General features: G+C 40.9%; 1 protein-coding gene across 1 annotated transcript in view; it reads right to left on the reverse strand.

Moving 5' to 3' along the window:
* The window catches only part of ANKRD55 (ankyrin repeat domain 55), a 568067-nt gene extending 553035 nt beyond the window's left edge, over nucleotides 1-15032 (reverse strand). The window contains exon 1 of the mRNA XM_049102766.1: nucleotides 14833-15032. The gene's annotated coding sequence lies outside the window, so the exon portion shown is untranslated. The remainder of the gene's footprint in view (nucleotides 1-14832) is intronic.
* Nucleotides 15033-17685: the final 2653 nt, after the last annotated feature.

Consider the following 17685-nt stretch of genomic DNA (forward strand, 5'->3'; position numbering starts at 1 on the left):
AATAAATAAATAAAATCTTAAAAAAATACTACTCAACTTGTACCAGCAAAAAATTAAGGACAGATAACTGGCAAGAGAAGGCATACATCTTAATAAAATGTCACAGTCCTTGCCCAGTTTCTTGACCTGAGGTATTTTTCAGATCTAAACCCATGACTGAAGATGTGAACAAATCCACAGGAGAAAGGACCACCATGCTACACCATTAATAAGGAAGCACAAACCTGGTGAACCTCTTGAGGTTCTGGAGACAAGGGCCCACATGCAAGAATACTTTGTCAACCTACATGGGTGATACAAAAGGCTGTCAGATTTCTGGGTGGCCTAGACAGAAAAGGCTCTATGGCAGGTCCAGGCTATGGTAAAAGTAGTCCTGCCACTAAGGCCATATGGTCTATAAACACTATGGTGCTGGAACTATCAGAAATAGGAAAAGATACCATGTGGAACTGATGTAAAGTCTCAGTGGAAGAATTATACTACAGAGAACTACAGGTTTTAATTCCTGTCTCGTTGTCTATTTCCAGCGAACCCAACCCATGATCAGGGTAAATGGGATACTTGGAACCTTGCCATGTGATGAGGATGTACTACAGAAAGAAACACGAAAAAATATAAAGTTCATGAGAAGCATATATTGGTATATCTCTATGTTTCTGCATTTTAAAAATAGCACCCCAAAACAGGCAATTCATTACTTTATCCATGAAAAACTTTCTGAAGTGTATTGCCAAGATCCACTCCACGCACCTTTCATAGGAGGAGGCCACTATTCTCCCAAAGGCACACAAGACCCAACACTCAAGTAGCAGTGCCAAAGCCTGATCCTTGTATTCACTGAAGAAGAACACCAAAAATATCTTGAAAATTAAAAGGATTTTGTTGGTCTTTATTCTCACTGGTAGACATCATACTAGGGAAGTGTCTAATAAGTCACTTTCCCACCTTCCTTTGCAACTATGGCATGGAACCTATGGAAAGTTTGCCGAGATCTTCTATGAAAGGTTTCCTCCCTGATTAAAAAAACAAACCTCACAAGGAAGTATACTCTTGACGCCTGAAACCACAGCAGCCATCTGTAACCATCAAGAGAGACATCAAACTAAAGAAGATAGTACGATAAGACAAAAGTCTGTGTCCTTGATTATAACACTGAGCTGTTGAACCAATCCACGAAGTAATCTTAAGTCCAGAGTTTTTATTTTGACATTATATATCCCTTATTTTTAAAGCCATTTTTACTTGGATATTATGATTTTCAGGCAAAAGTCCTCTGTTTTGGCATTATCTAATCCAATAACTTTGTTTCACGGATAATGAAACTGAAATTCCAAGTAAGTAAGCAACTTGCTCAACACTTACAGTGATTAAGTGAAAAAGCTACAGCTCAAATGCTGGTGCCCTGATTCTTGGACCAGGGCACTTTCTACCAAACCTTGGAGAACATTCTAGTTGGAATCAAAAGGAAATAGGAAGACCAAAGAAAGCGGCCTGGTAGGCTCTGAAAGGAAGTAAAGGCACTCAAGATTTGTGATAGAAAGTACAGACTAAAGGGACAGGATTCCAGCCAATTATGAGTGACTTCCTTGTCTTGTTTCTGACCTCAGAGCCCACCCTTGTATCCCCAAAAGCCAATTAAAAATAAGCACTGACCATGTCACTGTCCTAGATACATAAAAATAACATTACTGTACATGACCAAAAGTGAACCAGATTCTCTGAATTTTTTTCCAACTTCCAAAAATAGTTAGGACTTTCTGCCAAAGACAGTGGGGCTTGAATTCCCATGAAAAAAAAAAAATCAGCCCATGGCATTTGCTCCAGTGTAGAAATAATTAAATACACACTCAAGAATGGAATTCTCCATGCTCTCTTACCCTACTAGCCTGTTTTCTGAAAACAAAGGGGGAAAAGTGGCAACCAAGATGTAGTGAAAAAAGCACCAGACTTGGAATCAAGAAAACTGGGTTCAAGACTCTAGGAAACATTTGCCATTCTTTTTAGTGAGCCAGGAGCTAGTCTTTCCTTTACAGGCTTAAGGAATCTCTCACCTTACGATATGGAACCTATCTCTTATATAAGTTTCAAAGGCCAGAGATATTTATTATCCCAGCCTCCCTTGCAGCTAGAATTTGGGCACATGATGGCTCCACTGTGATAACTTACTTGATGTGTCAACTTACTGGGCCACAGGCTGCCAGATATTTGGTTAAACAACATTCTGGGTATGTTTGTAATAATATGCCTATGAGGGTGTTTCTGTATGAGATTAATATTCCAATCCACGAAAGAAATAAAGCAGATTGCTCTCCAGTGTAAGTGGGTCTTGTCCAATTCATGGGAGGCCTGAATAAAATAAAAAGGAAGAACAGAAAAAATTTGTGTTTTCTTCCTATCCTTCCTCAAGCTGAGACATCTATCTTCTCACATCCTAGGCTCAGACTGGAACTTAAACCATTGGCTTTCCTGATTCTTAGGACTTTGCGTTGGAATGAACCTATACCATTAGCATTCTTGAGTCTCCAAGCTTGCCAACTACAGAACTTGAGACTTCTCAGCCTCTATAACTATATGACACATTCCTCATAATAAATCTCATTCCTTATTACCTAATTCCTTACAATATATCATATATATCCTACTGGTCCTGTTTCTCTGGAAAATCCAGACTAATACATCCACCAATCAAAAGCACCAACCACAGTTTTTCAACAAGAAGTCAGTGAGGCAAAGAAGGATCCAGAAAGAGGGGTTGGTGAAGAGAAGGGGAGGGAAAACAGACAATTGATTAGATCCTCTTAGTTGAGATTTGACCTGGAATCACAGGAAACAATCCTCAGACTTTACAAGAAACATGTAGGGTGTGGGGCTTTTATTTCTCGGTGTTGAGGCAGTGAACATCACTGATTCACAAGTCAGCCTTTAACTCTTGGCCAGACTGCAAGCTCCATGAAGAAAGAAATCTTCACTGGCCTATTCATCACTGTACTCTTGCACCCACCTCAGGCCTTGGAGCTAGTAGCTACTCAAAACTATTTGTTGAATGAAGTCATTTTCGTAAAGGAACACATTTGATTTGCAAATAGAATCATTTTGCTTTAAGATTTTTTTAATACTGACCAAAATCAAATATTGTCCAGTGTAGGAACTTTGGGGAAACCCCAGCTAAAAGAAGCACAATAATAACCAAAAAGGTTTGAATTTGGACTTAACCAGATTTGACTGTGGTGGGCAGAATTCACAACACTAAACATTTCTCAAACTATGAAGGATCTAGTGACTGGCACTTTGGCTGGGAGGCCATAACCTCCAGCTATACAAATTCTCGTAGCCCATGCCAAGATGAGCTGGGATACAGGGTGATAAGACCTGCCTGGACCACTTTTTGACTAGACAATTGCACCAGGGGCTCAGCTCACCTTCTAGTCTTGTATCTTGATGTTGCTATCAAAGGGCAAAAGGAGGATCAAAGGAGCAAGTAGATTCCCCCTTTATAATCTGCCTTGTAATCTAATCTCTAAATCTAATAATGCCCTTGATGTGTTTATTATATTACAAAACAGCTTTAGTTCAAAAGATAACAGAAGCCTACAGTAAAATATGTATAAAAATGGAAAATGTAGCTTCTTTTGTCAGAACTATACTTCAGGCCACTGTATGGAGGTGGCAGCACACTGGAAGGGCACAAACAGATACTCGACAGCGCTTAATTGGAACAGAAATTTCTCCCGGCTGATGCCAGGCATCCTAACAAGCTGCAGAGGTACAACTTACAAGCAGATATTGTATGTGGGTCACTATCTAACTTTACATGTACTAACTCAAATAATCCTCACAAATCCCAGTGACTATGTTACCATCATTTTATCATTTTACAGAGGAGGCAAAGCAAACACAGAGAAGTGAGTAATTTACACAAGTTCACACAGCTAGGTTGGGAAGAACTGAGATTCAGACCCAAGCATTTGGCTCTGGTCTACGCCCTTAACTACTATACAAGTGAACACTAACTGAAAAACCCAGTACTTCCTGCCATAGATAACATGGCGCTCACTGCCAAAAGATGAGCCAGGGCTAAGAATTAGTGAGTGAGGAAGGGGCTGAGGAACAAAGAAGAAGTTTAAGGCCGTTAAACACACACACAAACACACACACACACACACAGACCAAAGTCACCTTCAGTTTATTTACTGATTATAAAATAATATACTTACAGGAGAAAAATTTGGAAAATATTAAGTATAAAAAAATTAAAGTCTCATCTCCGTTTGAGTCTTTTATATTCATCCACCGATCTTGTTCATCCATCTTACCATGTGGCCTATCAATTATTCAGTATACTTTTGCATTGTGGTGTGTGCCTGGCTCTGTGGAGCAACTGTAAGTCATAAAAACAAACTCAGCTTGGTTTAGAACAAGAAATAAAATTCACTTATGAAATGTCTATTACCTACAATTTTAGGAAGGTTGTTATTAAAAGTGATACAAATGGAACACAAAGGGTTTAAGGCAGCAAAACTAGGCTGCATGATACTATAACAGACATTTGTCAAAACCCAGAATGTACACTACTAGGCATTAATCCTAATGTAAATTATGAACTCTGGGTGATAAGGATGTGTCAATTATAGATTTATCAATTGTAACAACTGTGCCAGTCTGGTGAGGGATACTGATAGTGAGGAAGCCATACATATTTGGGGAGCAGAGGATAATGTGGATATCTCTGTACCTTCTGCTCAATTTTGTTGGAAACCTAAAGTGCTCTAAGACAATAAAATCTCTTTAAAATTCAAAAAAAATTTTAAGTTTGAAAAATTGATACAAAGTTAAAATAACTAATGCATTGTGTTTATTGTGCGCCACACATAGTTCTAAAAAGCTACATGAATTAACTCATTCAAACCTCACTACAACCAAAAAGATGAGACTATCCTTTAAATCCTCTTTTTATAGATGAGAGAGCCAAGGTGCAGAGAAACTATGTAAGTTGACAAAACTCACAGGTATTAAGTGGTAGAGGCTGACTTTGAATCTGAGCAGGGAGCTCCAGAAGCTCCACCCCTGATTTCATGATGACTTGGGACAGCAAAGGATGGTGGGATTGCTTCGTTGAAGGACATGGGTGAAAAGAAGGGGGGAGCTCTAGAGTGGTAGGAGCAGGGTGGAGGAGGATTTGAGGCAGATGAAGGAGGAATCCTCATTTTCTTGTTTCTGGAGTATTTCAGAGCCTCCCAATACCTTGTGGGTTCACTTCCACCAGGGCACAATGCTAGATTTCTGATCACTGGGTGGAAGGTCACACCAAGCAAAATGACAACCATTTCCAGAAAGACAGTCACAGTGGACTTATGCTCACTGTTAGATAAGCACTATGGAAGTACTGTATCTTTAAGCCAGAGTTGAATATCTCTGCCTCAGTCACGTGGTCCTGTGCCTGCCCCTTCCCTCCCCTCATAGCCCTATCTCAAGTCTCTTTCCAGTGCCAGCTTGCCCTCCAGGCCTGCCCCAGAACAATGTTCTGCCAGCATTCCCCACCTTTTCTTCGGGCACTGCTGCTCAGGTTGAGGTTTGGACCTGGAGGTCTACACTGGACAGGGACAGCCTGATCTGAACTTCAGATAATGAGAAAGTTCTGTGTTTGCTCGAGGCATGACAAGTCATTCAACAGAATTTCCTAGTAGTTAGTACTCCACTCCAGCTGTGCCCTCACTGTATCTTTAGGGCTGCTGAGCGCAGCCAATCTTGACAGGCCTGCTTCTTTACTTCATTCTTCTTTAAGGGGCATTACTAAGATTTCTTTCTGACAAAAATTTCTTTCTGATTTTATGATATTTCAACCACTTCACAAGTTTGCTTAAAACTATACCAAACTATATTTGAATACATTTTCAAATGTCATCTGGTAACTTGAGTCCAAAGTTACTGCCATTAATTCCTACCCTCCCAGCAGGTACACACCACCTTTCTTCCATCACAAACTGTAATCTTAAGAAAACAAAACAAAACTGTAATCTAGGCTGGTTGTTACTGCTTTCAATAACAGAATATGCTAGAAGTGACATTGTGCCAGCTCTGGCCCTGGCCTTGAAGGGACTGATAGCTTTCCTTCCTACTCTCGGAGCCCTGAGTGCCATGGAAGAAATCTCGGCCACTTCACTGGGGAGAGGCCATGGGGAAGAGCACAGAGACACTAGACATATGTAAAGAAGCTCTGTTAAATGTCCAGCCCACTGAAGCCTTCAGATGACTCCAGACCCTGCCTCCACCTGACTGCATGCGATCAGAAACTAGAACCGTCAAGTTCAGCTCATTCAACCCACAGAATCATGAATGACAATAAATTTTTTTAAGTCTCTTGGTTTTTGGATCAATCTGTTCCATAGCAACAGATAACTAAATTATGATCATTCATTTTAATCCAGTAATTCTGGCAATCTAGAAAAAAATTCTGAAATATGGACCAAGATTCATTAACAAAGATGTTTAATATATCATTGATGCTTGCTATAAAAAAGTAGAAAAATGTAGTATAATAGTCAAGTAAACTGTATTTATAATTTATTATGTAGCCTAAGAAGAGTTCTTAATATAATAAAATGCTTAAAACATATGTATCAAAAAAAGGAAAGAAGGACAAGAAACTGAGTTCCCCAAATTGTACATACTCTATGATCACAGACATATATAGAGAGATGAGAGAAAGTAAATCGGCCAAAATGTTAGCATTTTTAACTAAGTGGTAGATATAGAATGACTATTATTTTCTTCTTTATACTTTTCTGGATTTTCCAAATTTTCTACAGTGGACATGTATTTTATTTTTCTTATCATAAAAGTAATACATGCCTATTTTAAGGAAAAAAATTTTCAAATACAAAAGGTCATAAAAATAAACTGATAATTAACCAAAGCCCACCTTATAGAAAATAACCACTGTCAATATTCTGGCATTAACATTTAGGATTTACTTTCTTCTATACATTTCCATGCGTAAATGCACATTTTAAAATAGGCAATGATAACATACCACATCTAAAATAGCAGTGTAAAAAGTTTGCCATTAAGCAGTAATTTATATATGTGAAAACTGATATTTAGCAACTTGGAGAAAAAGGCTTCTTGCTGCTCCTTTTTCCTTAAAGTTGCTTTGGAGGATCTTGAACCTGACAATGACCCACAGCAACTGAAGCCTGTTTAGCAAAGAGGTTATAGGCAGAGCTATGCCCAGCCAGCCTGATCTGGCTTAAACCCCACTGAGACAAACAGGATTTAGTCCTTTGACTAATCCACCAACATTAAGAAAAAAAAAACCAATGGGCAGAAAACATTACACATTATATAATATATATCTAATAATGTTCCACAGGGGTGCCTGGGTGGCTCAGTCGGCTAAGCCTCTGACTCAATTTTGGCTCAAGTCCTGACCTCAAGGTCATGAGACCAAGCCTCATACTGGCCTCTAGGCTCAGGGTGGAGTCTGCTTCAGATTCTTTCTCTTCTGCTCTCTCTGCCCCTCTTCTCACTCAAGTATATACTCTCTAAAATAAGTAAATAAATGAGATATTTTTTAAAAAAGAAATGGAAAGAAAGGGTAACATATAGGTTTTTATACATTTTGTTAGGCATTAGATATAATAATAACAAGAGTAAGAGAGGAGGAAGAGACCAGCTATAATTTTTGCAAGCTTTCCATGTCAGGTAGCATACTGAGGGTAGTTAAAATACCAAATGCTCCTTACAAGTATTTTTGCCCCCATTTTACAAAATGGGAAAATTGAGGCTTAAGGAAATTAACTTGCCTGAGAATACACACCTGGTAAATGGATTTGAACTCAGTGTTATTTAATTCCAAACCTCTGAGCTCAACCACAAGGATAATCTTCCCAACAATTCCACCAAGCAGGCATGAGCTGGAGCGTTACTCAAGGTTAACACCTAACAGTCTTTCCACGCTGGAATTTACAAGATCTTTCCTGGAATAGTCACTCTCTGAAAACCTACCTGCTAGTTCCCTGATCAGAAGCTGATTCCACAGCTGCATGGACAAAATCACCTGGACAGGATTTTGTTTTTTATTTTTTTGTTGTTGTTGTGTTTTTTGTTTTTTGAGAAACAGCAGGGAGAAGGGGCTTAGGGAAAAGGAGAGAGAGAAAATCCCAAGCAGGCTCCACACTTAGCCCAAAGCCCAACAGGGAGCTTGATTTCAAGATCCTGAAATCAAGAGTCAGACACTTAACCAACTGAACTATGCAGGTGCCCCTGGACAGGATTTTAAACACAGCGAATCTCCCTACAGAGATTCTAATATAACTGTGTCTGTTGGCCCCAAACTCAACTTAGCCCAACTGAGCCAGCAGAGAGAAGCACTGCACTAAATGGTGCCAGAAGCACCCACGGCTTCAGAATGGATTCTCAAGTGGTTTCCCCATCGCCTCAGCTCCCCAGGATTCCAACTGCATCCAGCAGCACTTACAGCTCTTGTCCTAGGTTTGCTCTTCTCTCTCTCTCTCTCTCTCTCTCTTTCTCTCCCCTTCATTCTCTACTCTGTCACCAATGACCTTAAATCACTTCCCTGGATGATCTACTTCCCTCCTCACCCTTCCAAAGTTTCCTAGAAAGCTTTGGTGAAAGTATGTTCTATTCCTTTGTTCCAGTGAGTCTGGGAAACGACTCTTTCTGTGGTTTCAACAACAACAACAACAAAAAAAGGGGGGATAAAAGAAAATAAACTGAAAAAAAGAAGAAAGAAAGAAAGAAAGAAAGAAAGAAAGAAAGAAAGAAAGAAAGAAAGAAAAGAAAAGAAAAGAAAGAAAGAAAAGAAAAGAAAAGAAAAGAAAAGAAAAGAAAAGAAAAGAAAAGAAAAGAAAAGGGATCCCTGGGTGGCGCAGCAGTTTGGCGCCTGCCTTTGGCCCAGGGCGCGGTCCTGGAGATCCGGGATCGAATCCCACGTCGGGCTCCCGGTGCATGGAGCCTGCTTCTCCCTCTGCCTGTGTCTCTGCCTCTCTCTCTCACTGTGTGCCTATCATAAATAAAAATTAAAAAAAAAAAATTAAAAAAAAAAAAAAAAGAAAAGAAAAGAAAAGAAAAAAGAAAAGAGGGAAAGGAAAGGAAAGGAAGGAAAGGAAAAGAAAGGAAAGGAAAGGAAACGAAAGGAAAGGAAACGAAAGGAAAGGAAACGAAAGGAAAGGAAGAAGGATGCTCAAAATCATCATTCCTTGTTCCTGGGAACCTATCCTGTAAGTGATTTTTAAGAATAAAGAAAGGAAAACTTGTCGATCTCTTCTGCTCCAAAATTGCCTGATAGGAATTTTGTTGGTTTCTTATGTGTTTTTCTGAATACAGGATCTTTCAGTATCTTGGGGACCGAGTGACCCTGAGAGATAGCTTCTTTTTTCTAAAAGTTACATTATATAGTCTGTGGAAGACATTTATCATATGGTTCTTACTGCTCAAAGAGTGTTCAGTTCTTGAAAATTTCAGACCTTCTAGCTGCTAAAAGAAAAACCACACTGATTTGTTTAACAGTAAAAACATAATAACATATGGCCCAAAACGGACATAACTAGTTTTTTGCTTAAAATGATATACCACTCATTACTACTGACTATTTAATCTTTTTGTATATGCATGTATGGAACACAATTCTGAAAACACTCCTTTTAACCTATCTAAATCTTTATCTTCCCATTTTATTTAACTCCACCTCAAATCGCTCACAGAGGCATTAGTCAATGTAAAACTTTCACTTCTTTTCATTGACAAATCCATAAAAAAAGACTTCTGAGATGAAGTGACCATTCTCTCCCCCCTCCATCTTTGACAGTTTAACATCTATTGTTGCCAAAAGAAAAAGCCTTAAGTAGCTCAACCTTCACCTCTGCTTCTAGTGAGAATCAGGAATGAGAATGACTTTGTCTGAACAACCTGAAACAGATTTTAACCTCTAAATAAGGCTTTTGCAGTTTTGCATCTGAGGTTTTAAGTAGAATGTAAGAAATGAAACCATGATATTTCTGTAGTCTCCTCTTGAAAGGACTTTGGCTTGATTTATGTGCATCTCATTATTAATTTAGCTTTTGATGGAGAGACGGAAAGAAAAATGCACAAGCACCAAATCTCAAAGAGGCCATACTGAAAGAAAAGGACAAGGTTTACCCTGTTTCTGGAAAGGTGTTCCAAAGAGCACAGAATTAAGAATAAATTGTTTCAGCAACACAAGGCTGCTTCTTGTCCAAATTGATCTTAAAAACAAAACAACACAACAACACAGAAAAACAAAAGTTAAACTATGGCTCAAAAAAATCACAAAATTAAACAAATGCAGCTAAACTGGAATAAGCAGTTACTTAGGGATAACTTACTGCTTTGAAACATAGAATTCTAAAATCCTAATTTACAAATTATATAAATTATTAACTATAAAAAGTCACTCAAAATCATGTTTGTTATAATTATCACCTTTTGGAAAAGACACAATAAAATGAATGAGATGTACTCAGCTTTATAGATGATGTGGAATAAACTGAAATTAGAATTAGTTAACAAGTAAGTGGATGAGGTCTATTTTCTTATCTAAATACATTTGTTTAAAACTTCTCCATGGAGGGGCTCCTGGGTGGCTCAGTCTGTTAAGCATCTGCCTTTGGCTAAGGTCATGATCTCAGGGTCTTGTAATCAAGGGCTCTCTGCTCAGCAATGAGTCGGCTTCTCCCTCTGCCTCTGCCCCCCACCCCTGCTTGTTCTCACACGCACACTCTTTCTCTCTAATAAATAAATAAAATCTTAAAAAAAAAACTTCTCCATGGATACAAATATATCTGTATGTGTGTAAGATATATACATACAACTTTTTCTGGTAATAATTATGAATACTTTTAGTTTTCATCTCACATTTAGTTTAAAGCTGTCCAATTGAGTTTTTAACCATACACTAGTGAGAGTTCTCTTTAATAAAAAAGAAAACCTGGGCAGTGAGGATATAGCCCATTTTAATTTTTTTCTGTTTTCTTGGGTTAAAAGCTGAATACATACTATTTTAAAATTAAATATCATTATCTCTTCTATTATTTAAAAAACTGGGGAAGGGGGCAAGGTCATCACATTAAAGTTAGAGCTGGTTTAAAAAAAACATGATTCAAGACATCCTCTGGGTATCCAAACAGATTTTTTTTCCTGTTCACAAATTTCACTGTCCATTCATATCTGGACTTTAGTTTTATATTATATTCTAGTAAAAAGAAAAAAGTCTGAAAAAAAGTTCCTCAAGACCTACCAAAATAGACGGTTTTTATTTTATTTTGTTTCCAATGCTAACAAGTTATTACATGGTCTTATTTTAAGTAGAGCCATGGGTGTGTTGGGGGAGGGATGTGGGGTAGGGGTTGGCAAGGGATCTACATTTTCATGAACTGTACTCAGATTTCGAGTATAGTATGCTGTTCCTCACAACTATGGGTACTTTTATACTTCCTTTTCCTCACAAAGTATAATTGTTTCATGTTTTCCATTGTCCAGCCCCCAAGAACCTTGACTAAAGAACCAGCAGTCTGTGCCGGGTTTGAATTCATCATTAGCACCCAGGGTAACCTCAGTCCACAGAATGTAAGAAGACAAGTGAGGCAATGTTTGTGGAGTCCAGTGGCTGAACCCGCTCCACAACAGAAGAAATGCCCCGATTGTCCTTCCTAAGCAAAAATTGCCATGATTCCCCATAAACAAGCAGTTGTCCGTTGACTGTTATAAATAGACTTTAATATATAACCAGCTGTCTGAGAAAGAGTTTATAACTGTTGACCAAAGACACAGTAGGGAAGAGAAATGGGAGGTTTCCACATAGCAGGAGAATGGCTTGTCTGCAGTGACTGAGGGTGCACACAGATCCCTCATTTAAAATATGTTAGCATGCCTGATTTCAAGCTAAAATTAGGAGATAGCACAATGGGCTTCATGTGGGAGTCTTTTCAATAGAGGCTGTATTCTTCTCTGATGGGCACCCTTGAATTCAGGATTGTGAAATAAGTAGGAGTTACCAGCAGACATCCTATAAAGTGCCGGTCAAAGGAGATATTTCAGAAGATGCATAGCAAGATGCACCAATTTGGCTGTGATAAGAACTAACTTCTGTTCCTCTCTTCCCCATTTCCTGTACTGCTTTTATCTTTTCCCAAATGACTGTCCTTCTATGCCTTCTTTCCCAACCTCTCCAGATAACAACTCTGTGAGAGTGTTCTGAACAGTTTATTTTAACCAGGCCCAATTCCTGGGGCAAGATACAGTCTCAAAAATCTGATGGGCTATGACAGAGAACAAGGCCCAGAGCAGCCAGCCAGGGCACATGTCTCTCTGTACTGCAGCAGGATCCCACCCACGGCTGCTCTGAGTTCTGATCAGCCAGCTGGAGATAACTGGATGTGGCTGAGGCTGAGGCTGTTGCAAAGCTCAGTAAAACTAAGCAAAGAAAGACTAACATGCCTCAGAGAAGTATGGAAATAGAAGGGTGGAGACAGCAGACAGACACAGGAAAGCAGAATCTAAAAGGAAAAGACTTATCAGAATATTTCTCCCTCCTGTAAAATAAGTAAGGATGAAGAAAGGAAAGGACATTTTAACACAAAATAGTACAATGTGTACATTTTTAAATGTACATTTTTTCCAAATGAATTTCTAGTTTGATCCACACCCTCTAAAAAATTTTAAAGGGATAATAAATGTTTCAAAACCACTTAGATTAAAAAAAAAAAAAAAGACTATCGTAATTGTTTTTGAACTATCCAGAGCTAGCACCATTCTATGATCGCAGCTTACCCTCAAATTTACATAAGTGGGAAAGTTTGGTTTAAACTGGATAATTATTTTTCCTTCTGGTTGAGACACATGTAATTTAACACCAGGTCTTATTTAAGGGTTACAAGTTCTATTTTAAAGATTCTAAAACTTTAAACTGAGTAGGCAAAAGAATATACCAGTAGAGATGTATACCGCGAAGATTTGAAATATTTGGTGTCTCCTACTACAAACTTGTAAATGATTACTCTTTCCTTGGAAATCACCATTCCTCAATTTCCTTTCATAAAGCAGCACTTCCCTCAGAATGTTGTAATAGAGCTAAGCGAGTGGGAGAGTGCCTTGCACATGGCACTCAGCAGCATAATATAGAACAAATTTATACTCTTTAAAACTTGCCACTGTTTTCTTTTTCTTTGCACTTTAAGATTCAGACGCAAGCGCACGTCAGTTTACAGCCTAATGAATTTTCACAAACTGAACATATCCATGGGACCACCACCCAGATTAAGAACATTCCCCATACCTAGAGAGCTCCCTTCATGCTCCCCTGGGGCCACGACTGCCCCCACCTGCCAGCTAACAGTATCCATTATCCTAACAATATCATTTTTGCTTTTTTTAAGATACATATTTTTAATTGTGGTAAAGAGAATAAAATTTGCCATCTTAATCATTTTTTAAGTGTACAATTCTGTGACATTAAGTAAGTTCACATTGTTGTGGACCATTATCAGCTTCCATCTCCAGAACTCATCATCATCCCTAAACTGAAACTCTGTACCAATTAAACAATTTCTCCCTACTCCCTGGTCTTCCCAGGCCTTATCAACCATCATTATATTTTCTATGTCTATGAATTTGACTCTTCTAAGGTACCTCATATAAGTGGAATAATATATTATCTACGTTAATGTAGCCTAAGAGATACATATCCAATGTTAAGAGACCACAACTCTGGTACTATGGTTAAAGAAGGTTATTAATGATAATTAAAAACCTACTATAATAAAATTAAGGAGTCATTAGGAAGATCCTTAAATGACAAAGAGAAACTTAACCTTTCTATGAGACCAAAGGCCCACCCCTCAACCAAAGATGGGTGTTGGGCAACATCCTCCAAACCCAGAGATTCCCAGGCTCTCAACTGACACTAATAGTTAATGCCTTAGTGTCCTGCACCCAAGCTAGCCCATGACAGAGTCCTCCAAAGGGGTTGGGCATGCTAGATGGTGAGGAGCCAATAGCCCAAGGTCCAGGTCAGCTTTGGGCCAGCCCAAGGCCTATGCCACAAAGAAGGACAAGAACAGGGGACTGGTTGTATCCCAATCAGAGACCTGTTTGACAACAAGTTTTACCCTCACCCCAAAGGCAAACACACCCATTCCAGCTCCTCCTTCCCAACCTAAGTGACCTTGAAGGTGGCACCAGGCCTGGCTAACACATAATCCAGGGCAGAGCACTAGGTCAGACGCTCAGACAGAACAGGCCCAGCTCCCCGCAGTGAGGGGGGTGATGAGATCAGCACTAGACGGGCCTCCACCGTATCAAACACAAGTGTCCCCTGAGGCGTTACTCCCATAAATTCACCCATTTTTGAGAAACAGAAACCCAATTTCACTCTCCCTCCGAAAAGCTCTGGTCACGATGAAGACTCTCCAGTCCCTCCCTGAAGTCCTGAGACTTGAGCGGCTATGGGGCCACAGGGAGCCTCCAGAGAATGTCAAGGCAGCCACACTTTTCTATCAGGCATGTGTTCAGGTGGTCCACACACGTGTCGGGTTTGTCATCAGGGAGAAGAGTCTGACCTAAGGGACGAGGACAGACCTGGGGGAGCCAGGAGCCGGCAGGAGCGCCCCTCGAAGCAACACAGGACACGAGCGAGGGCAGCACCGCAGCCACAGCCCATACTTACAGCATCGGTAGACTAGGTGGTCATTTACATCCCACTCCCCCCCCCCCCGCCCCCACCAGTCCACGAAAGGCTACCGGGAAGCTCTGGAACATTCCTGACCCCTGACAGGGACCAGAGCAGCAGTTACTTACCTGCGGACCTGAGGGAAAATGACCTGCCACGTCATTGGGCAGAAGAGCTCCCATTCACCTGGGAAGGCTGGGGTAATCCAACGGCTCCACCCCGCAAAAACGCCTGACCAAAATCTTCAGCGCCCCTCCCTCCACACCAGTCTCGGGTGGTGCCGCGTCGGACATGGCAGCGCGGCGACGACACTGCGAGCTGCCCCGGAAGGCGGCGTGCGCATGCGCACCTGCTGCCGCGGACAGCCGCGTGCGGGACAGCGGCTGCGCCAGGAGGGCAACGTGGGCGCCCTGCGCCCGGCACGTCCCGCCTTCCTTCTTGGGGGCCGCAGTCTACTTCCTCAAAGGCTTTCCGTTCGGAATATCCTGAGGGCTCCCTGGATGTAAAACCCATTGCACGAGAGGAGGTTGAAACCAAGAAAGCCCTCAGGAGCCAGTGCAGGAGACCAGCGCGCAACATCAGCTGCAGGCCTGCTTACGACCAGGACGGCCCAGATGCAATCCTTCCGTTGCTCCACCTTGGAAGTACCTGCCGCGCTTGCAAGTGCGAGCTCTTGGCCAACCCGCATATCACAGCCCTGCCATATGTCTCTCAGCGGACATTGGAATCCTGCATGGTCCACCTGCGGTACAAATGGATCCCGTGTAAGACAGTCACACGGCTGACATTAGCTCCCGCTAATTTTAAGAAGCAGTAGGCTTCACTAAGTCAGGGAAAGGGGAAGCAAGGCTGGGGTCCCCCATTCACACACCATCTGCGTGCATGGCTTACCTAATGAAGACCAAGAGTTCTGCCTGAAGGATGCCTTTGATTACATCAAGCAGAGGAGGCGTGCGGTCTTCCCCAAATTTGGCTTCATAGGCCAGCAGCTCCTGCGATAGGAGTCTGAGATCCTGCCTTCCACACCCACTCCCCAGGATCCCTCTGCCAAGGAGAGGCAGCCAGCTCTTTATTCATGGCCCATTTGCAGACGCTGAGCCCTGATATGCAGGGTTCCTACTGCACATTCCCTACCTCAGTGATGGTTTAGGTGCCCATCCATTCAGCAGGAGCCTCGTGGCCACAGCCACATCCTACAAAAACTGGGCTAGGGGAATTAGCCCAACCCCAGCAACTGCGATTTTATTTTTTAAACTCAGACATTTCATACCTTTGCAATACAGAAAACCTCACTCTTTTCTACTATGAGTGATAGTAAGTAGTCACCAGGCCTGCGAATGAACTTCAGACCAACTTTAGGGATAGATTTTTGGGACTAAAGGAAGGTCAAGCTATTATGAGAGCACAGCATGTGCTGACTACTGTACTTCCAGACCAGGTGCCTTCTCAGGACTGCACAGTCCGTACACCTCCTAGTTCACCTTTTCATTTCAAGCTTATGGCAATAGATAACTTCTAGCAAAATGGAAAAAAGCAATTGCTAGATTAAGGAAAAAAAGTGGTCATGAAGCCAATTCATTTTGAAGGAAGCATAATTTCCACCTTACTTTAACTTTGGCAATCTCAGAATCTGTTTCCGTTGCTTCAGGGCACACAAGCTTATCATTATCCAGTCAGGAAACTAACCCAACAGCATTTGTAGGGACAGTCTATATACTGATTTGAAACCTCAGATGTTTTTGAGACTCCTTCATGGGCCCAATGGAGGCAACTGGTTGAAGTAGGGAGACATGGACCTTTCTGAGTGTCCTGTCCCCTATAGATTCTTCCCCGATTTTAAACTTTGTGTGATTCTTATTCATACTTGAGTCTTTCTTATTGCACCTCTCCTCAAACCATCTCTTGTCTCATTTGAAGATTGTTCTTCAGACTTTAATCCAAATCAAGCCTGTGAGGTGGTCGCAGCAGGTAGAAGGAGAACAAAAGTACCTACTAAGTCAGGTGGAATTGAAATATTCGTTTCCCCCAGCTAGTTTCCCCCAGCTAGTTGTCCTTGTATGTGCTTGTCTCATCTCTTACAACAGGCATTTTCTTCTCTGCCCCCAGGGTTGTCTTCAAGCTGTTGATTTCTGGGATTTACAGATGTGGTACTACTATTTTTTTTGTCTGCAGGTTATTTCTTCAAAGGTAAAAGCAGTAATTCCATGAATATCCTTCTACACAGATGTGGGCCTTTGTCTAACCCCTACAGTGTAGGACTGATTATGAATCCTAGAAGAATTGAATTTAGGTAAGAGAATTTTACATTCCCAGGGCGACATCAACACCTACTCCTGCTTATAGAGGTGCAAGAAGTAATAATACAGAGTGCTTCTTAAATTAAACCCCAAAGCACAAGTATATCACAGTAGATAGAAGGTGTTCATTGACAGACTATATCAGTTCAAATGCTGACAGCAAACACAGATGTGGACAGTTTACAAGTTATGAACACTCTAACCCAACTCTCTATCCTCCAGAGCAGTGCTTCTTGGACTTTAGCAAACATTAGAATCACCAAGACGATTTGTTAAAGCACAGATTGCTAAACTCCCTCCTCAGAGTCCCTGATTGAGAGGTCTTGGGTGAGGTTCAAAATTTATCTATCTAACATGTTCCCAGGTGATGCTGGTCCTGTGACTACACTTTGAGATCAACTAACCCACATTACCAAGAACAGGACTAGTAGAAAAGTGTTCACTCAATGTATTAATTCATTGACAATAGGCTATGCCTGGTGTGTTTTGCAGCTCTGGAATTTTTTTTTATTTTATTTATTTATTCATGAGAGAGAGAGAGGCAGAGACATAGACAGAGGGAGAAGCAGGCTCCCTGTGGACCGCAACCTGACCCAAAGGCAGAAACTCAACCACGAAGCTGCCAGGTGCCCCTGCGGCTCTGGAATTCTTAAAAAAAGAAATCCAACAGGTAAAAAGGATAAA

This window comes from Canis lupus, chromosome 2, assembly GCF_003254725.2.
Source record: "Canis lupus dingo isolate Sandy chromosome 2, ASM325472v2, whole genome shotgun sequence".
NCBI lineage: Eukaryota > Metazoa > Chordata > Mammalia > Carnivora > Canidae > Canis > Canis lupus.